The following is a 6600-nucleotide window of genomic DNA, read 5'->3' as shown; positions in this document are numbered from 1 at the left end:
AGTATATACTCAAGGTCTAAGGTACGTGCTTTTTTAGTCGAAATGTCAGGTTTCGGCAGTTCTGAAGTCCGATTTCTGCTGGAATTGTAGCTGAAATTGCACGATTTGTCCCTTCCTTCGTAACTTCAACGAAACAGCACTAGTTGATGCATTCCCGTGATGATATCCTGTGAGCTAAACATGTCCTTTGTATTCTTGATGAATGCTGTTGCACAATTTTGTCTTTGGATGACGCACGCGGCAAAAGAAAACACAAACAATTAGACTTCATGTTATACGCCACCGATGCTTGGTGTAATTCGCCACCGCAATTTCACGTCTTGGATGTTATTCGCCACCGCAACTGTCTAATGAATTGCATAATATGTTGAAGAGTTCAGATTCTGTCACTTCCAATTGAAAATATTGATTTGGAGTTGTTCAGTTCAGTGTATAGTTCAGCTTTTGTAGAACACGTTTCTGAGACGCACCTGGCGGCGTTTCACTCCCACATTCTTCGTCATTCTTCTTTCCCGAAAAACGTCACGTCTGTCAGAGGCGTTCTTTTCTCTTCCAGCGTCAAACTGATGTTGTCGCTGGTAATAGGAATGACTGAATTTTAGAATTATTTCACACACATAAACACCAACGAAGCTTAATAAATTTTAGAATTATGTGGTATTTGGCCCCACAATGTTTTTAACAGGAGCGTTCCAGGCCCAGTTTCAGACTCAAGTGACCGCAAATCAAACAGGAAGAGGTAGGTTCCATATTGTCAAACTTAGTGATTTCAGCCACTGAGTGTTTATTGCTAGAATGGCAAGAATCGCTGCGCTCTTCAATCACATATGCTTATACAATAACTTTTCTGACGGGATACGAGTGGTTTTGTTGCAGATGGATTTGGAACAGTCCGGGCAAACCATTGACAGCTTCCTTGATGTCAGTGATGTGGTAGAAGTTACTACTCGACCATCAGTGACTTCGACACCGCAGAAAAAGAAGTCAGAGCAAAAGCAGTGTTTATGCCCAGAATGTGAGAAAACATATAAACACCAACGAACATTAAGAAACCACAGGCTCTGCCATCACACAGCGGAGGGTGGGGGTCCAAGGGTTACCTGTGGGATGTGCAAAAAAACCATTCACGAGGTCTGCAGACCTCCAGTCACATGTGAACAAACAGCACATCGGGCAAAAACCATTCGACTGCTCCAAGTGCCACAAAAAATTTGCGTGCAAACGCAATGCAAACCCAAACCGCCACACGTGTGCAAATCACTAAGTACGCGTGTGATGTCTGTGGCAAAGAGTATAAACACAAATCAACACTCAAGGCTCACACCAACACACACACACACACACACACACTTGCTCACTCCTGCCCAAGATGCTTTTATCCTTTCATGTACAGGACGCAGCTTTTACGCCATTCCAAGAAATGTGTTGCCTGAAATGTTGTTTTCAAAGAATTTTGTTTTCAGTTCTGCAATGAACACTTTTGAATAGATCCAGCATATTTTGATTATTATTATTTTTTTTTTTTTAGTTTGAAAAAGAAGCACTTATCTGAAGTTTTGTTAAGCACACTATTGAATTGATTCAACCGATTTTGATTAGCCTTTTTTTTCTTTTCTTTTTAAATTTTGAAGACGCAGTTTCTTCCCACATTGATTTTTGCGTAGTGCGATGGCGAATAACAAAAAATGCGGTGGCGAGTTACATCTAACATTGAATTGATGCGGTGGCGAATTACAGAGAGTTGTTGACACTCTGTTTTTATCTGCTTCTTGCAAAGTATATATGGAACTATATACAGAGAAACTACACGTGGAGATTCATAAAACATTAAAGTTATCAGTGAACATGTCCAAGAATAACCAGTAATCTCCGTTTTGTTGCATTTGACGCAGAAACTGAAAATATGCCCAGAACATGGGGAAACGAGAAGAAAAACAGATCGTCACGATCACCAGGGCCATCAAAGCATCAAAAAATATATACAGAAATATAGCTAAGTATATAAGTATGGGAAAGGCAACACTTGAGAACATGCTGAGTGCCTAGCATTCTAACAATTTAATTTATCATTCGAGAGACCTACCTCGCAGCTTGCCTCTTCGTCGGCGTGAAGCGATAAAAAGTTGCGGTGGCGCAAATGCAGAGTTACACGATCCACGGCGTGAGTAGGGCGTAGTTCAACAAAGCTCTGTCCACCGCAGGCGGTACACCCACTTCTGTCCCCCGCACGCGGAACCAGAGGTGAGATATCGGCAAAGAATTGCCCCGTGAAGGTATGCTTGTGGCACATCACATTATTTATTGCAGATATTCTGAAGCAGAATTTCCTAGGCTATATATATGTACGATAGGTTACTTAGGTCTTGTTGTTTACTCGTGAACAGTGGTGTTCGATTTTCTTTCTAAGTCCGCGGAAAATCTGCAGAGAGGTCTCAATTTCTTACAAATTACCCTAGAACTACCATTTGAATCACTATTTGATTTGATTCTTGTTGCTTTTTGGGTCCAGCGGACCATATAGGCCAAATCAAGACCCCACAAGTTTAACATTACACATTATTTAAATCAAACCAATTTCAATAAGCAAAATCAGGAACGTCTCCCGAAGGGAACACAATAGCTAAATCGAAACCCTACGTGTCAAAGCTTTTAAAATTCAAATATTAAAATAAGGCCAGACACTTAAAAATCAATCTTAAAAATCCAAAGAGAGCTGTAGAGCTGACATCCGTACAAATATGTTTTAAAAAAGAGGTGTCAAAATACTTCACTCGTAAATCATACAGATCAGAGCATTCGGTGAGAAAATGGCTCACAGAAAAACTATTATCACAGGCATGGCACCATGGTGCCTCTTCTCTTTTAAGCAGGTGGACATGCGTTATATAAGTGTGGCCAGTGTGTAGCCTAGCGAAAACACTTTCGTCTTTTCTACTTGAAGACAACAAAGGGGCACATACATCGCGGATAAGCTGCTCTAATCTAGTGTTATTTGGTGGTACTCAATTCTCAGTGGGTAAGACCCCCCCGCACACACAAGATAAGGTACCCCGCATTTTTTGCGGAGTACGTAAAGCGTTTCTATTTGACAGATGGAGACCAGCAACAACCCCTACCAGCACCGCATGTGAGCCCTATTTCGGCCCCATGTTTATTTGCACATGTCTTCTGGGGCCCAGTTAGCCGATCTGGGTCGCATATGGGTAGCTTCTGCAGACCCGGGAACCCCTGTTTTGCACTTGGAGTATTCTCAAACAAACATGGCGTATTTTCAGAAAAATAGGTGTATCCCACACATTATTTCAACATCGATGATTCAAACATGCTCCGCGTCCGTTGCACCGTTTATTAAGTTTGTCAATACATTTAAAACAAATGCCTCTTTCAATGTGTTATAAAGTTATTTTAATCATCAAAAGAAACAGAAGAAAAACCGTCTTTAAAATTTTTCACGTCGTACTTTTTTTCCACCCACCGTACCACGCCCTGGATCGTGGAACACCTGGTTGTGTCCACCGCAGGCGCTACACACGATTATGTCCCCCGCAAGACCAACCACATGGTAGGTGTCTCCTAATTAATGCCTTAAAATAGTAGATAACAAGACTTTCTTGTATTGAAGTTTATATCATACTGACCGGTACTTTGTTTTTACATTGGATCAGCCAGTTGTCTTACCATTTATACTCTCGTTTATCCTACATACGTGAAAGAGACACTCGTGAGATAATAATCGTTCAAATCACACACGCGTATATCATGTAAATGAGGTCATGTGAAGTAAGTCTTGCAGTGACCTGTGTTTCCACTGCTTATGATGCCAAAGTCACCGAGACAAACGTCATTATAGAAAAAAAATTGCGCTCGCTAATTACCCTCGATGAATTTTTAGAACTAACACGTCAAATCAATTGGAAAAGCTAATTTACCTTGTAATTGTTATGGTTTTGTCTGTCGATCACCGTGCTTCTGTTCAAACTGAACTTTGTGTTTCGTAAGGTCAGATGAAACTGTGCTTGGAGAACTTGACCCGCTGTGCAGTTAAGAGTTGTTTCCACTTCATTTTCAGTCTTGCATAGTGTTTCATTGATTCACCTTGTGTCAGTGCAACGTGCCATTTTTTTTATTTTTTAGATCAGTGTGCATTTTTAGATCAGTGGTGCAGAACTCGGAACTCATTTCATTGTCATAAAAACACAGTAAAGGGTTTATCAGACACGAAGTGGATATTTGTAAAGACAAGAAGAAATATCGTCCATGGAGCAGTGATTGCAACATTGCCGTGTTCGTAGAAGGGAGGTTACTCTAGCTTTACCTCCAATCAGAACAGCGAGGTTCGTTTGCTGTCACTATCACTATCAGTTGATTCTTCGCTTTTGTTCTTTTTTGACTCGACCTGCACCCAAAGTGTAAAGATACACGCTTTGTTTATTGAATCGCATACCTCAGATACGTATCATGGTTTTGTCTTCTGTGAATGTTGTGTTGTTGTTTAGCCATGTGAGCAATGCTCTTCAATCCACAGAAACATGTTTGGTGCAGGGTCAAGGGTACCCCCCGCGGGTTAGGGGGAAGAATTTACCCGATGCTCCCCAGCATGTCGTATATACGAACACACATACAAAATCAAACACCTACACACACACAGAACTTGTGTACATGAGTGCGTGACTGCGAGTGTACACGTGTGTGTGTGTGTGTGTGTGAATGTGTATAGCACCTGTCTGTGTATGTTTGTGTGTGTGTATGTGTGTGCATGTGTGTGTGCGTGTGTGTGTATATAATATATATAAATGAGGCTGTGTGTGTGTGTATGTGCGTATGTATGTGCGTCTGGGGGTGTGTGTGTCTGTGTGTATGTAAGTGCATGTTTGTGTGTGTGTGTGTGTGTGTGCGTGTGTTTGTATGTGTGAATGTACGTGTTTGTGTATGTGGATGTGTGTGGTTGTGTGTATGTGGGGTTGTGTGTGTGGTTGTGTGTATGTATGTGTGTTTGTGTCTGTTTCTGGGTGAATGTATGTGCATGTTTATGTTAGAATGTAGGTGTGTGTGTGGTTGTGTGTATGTGTGGTTGCCGGTGTGTATGGATGTGTGTTTGTGTCTGTTTCTGGGTGAATGTATGTGCATGTTTATGTTAGGATGTGTTAAAAGAGCTAGTAAAGCACGCTCACAATCTCAAACACGTTTGTAAGTTTGTTGGATGACTTGTATTCAATGTATTTCAGATACATTACCAAACATCGTAACGTCCGTGCTCCACACTTGAGCGCGACGACCACAAGCCTCGATCTGGGTTTGTCTATGTCTACATACCGAAAACCAAAGGAACATAATATATCAACATCCCCCCTTGTCAAATAAGAAAGCATTTGTCGTTGACATGCATTACTTGCAAATAATAAACCAACACAACAAACAACATTGTGCCAATGTTATAACTTTTCAAAAGAAAAAACAAAAACCCATAGGCATTTGCTTGTATACTCAGTATCACCCTGAACTACTGCTGTACGCGTGTTGCCTTTCAATACTAAACCAAACAGCTTTCTTCCCTTCTTTATATTGTTTTTTCTTAACTTGTAACTACTGAACACAAATTTAACTGAAACAATTACAAGGAAAACATTTCCATTTTAAATTGAGAGAGAGAAAAAAAAAGTATATAGTTTATAAAACAGCGAACTTAGAAGCAACGACTCATATCAGTTCAGATATTACTTCACCACAGTGCCTGTGTTGCTGTATTTGTTTGAATACAGACGAGAAGAAACATACACAAACAATTGACATTAGTGTCCTCTATGCCAACGAATGGAAACAAATGGGAGTTGGTCGACTTTAGGTATCAAGTTCATAGTCTTTCATCCAGCTCGGCTTTTGTGTTGCTTGTCAGGGCCGGACTAGGGTAAGAGGAGGGGGGGGGGGTTGCTAGAGGTGGTCCAGGGGGATATCCCCCCAGGCGGCAGGGGCGGATCAGTTCATTTTATGGGGGGTGGGGGGGGGGTTCAAAAGTATATTGTGAAGATATGGGTGTGAAGGCGCCGAGCCGACGGCGCAAAGCGCCTAGCTTGCTAGGGGGGTCCGGTGGCATGCCCCCCCGGAAAATTTTGAAAAAAAGGATGCAAAATGGTGCAATTTGGTGCATTCTGAGGATGATCATTACCAGTTTCAGGCAGCAGCAGATTTTGTCACTGATAATAACCCCCAAAATTGAAACTCAATGTGAAATAAAGAAATGCATACCTGATTCAATATTTTTATATTTTTATATTTATAAGGTGGGTCCGGAAACCCTAGAACCCTCGTCCGCCCCTGGGCGGGGTCAAGGGGCAGAGCCCCTTGTGGGGGTCAGGGGGCGAAGCCCCCTGAAGCTGATGGGTAGGTCATATTCTGAGATAAGAAAATGGTCGCTCCTTGCATGAAACGGCATAAAATAAGCAATAATAAAAAATGTTTTAAATAAGTAAGGTACATGTTCAGGCCTAGGGGGGGGGGGGGGGGGGGGGTTGCGCAACCCCCATAACCCCCCCGGTAGTCCGGCCCTGCTTGTTTTGGACGAGGACTTGGCAATGTAAGCACTGGAGGAGCTGAGTCAATGTT

Source organism: Littorina saxatilis, unplaced genomic scaffold (genome assembly GCF_037325665.1).
Source record: "Littorina saxatilis isolate snail1 unplaced genomic scaffold, US_GU_Lsax_2.0 scaffold_500, whole genome shotgun sequence".
NCBI lineage: Eukaryota > Metazoa > Mollusca > Gastropoda > Littorinimorpha > Littorinidae > Littorina > Littorina saxatilis.
The sequence above is the reverse complement of the archived record's forward strand: the minus strand, read 5'-3'. Positions refer to the sequence as shown.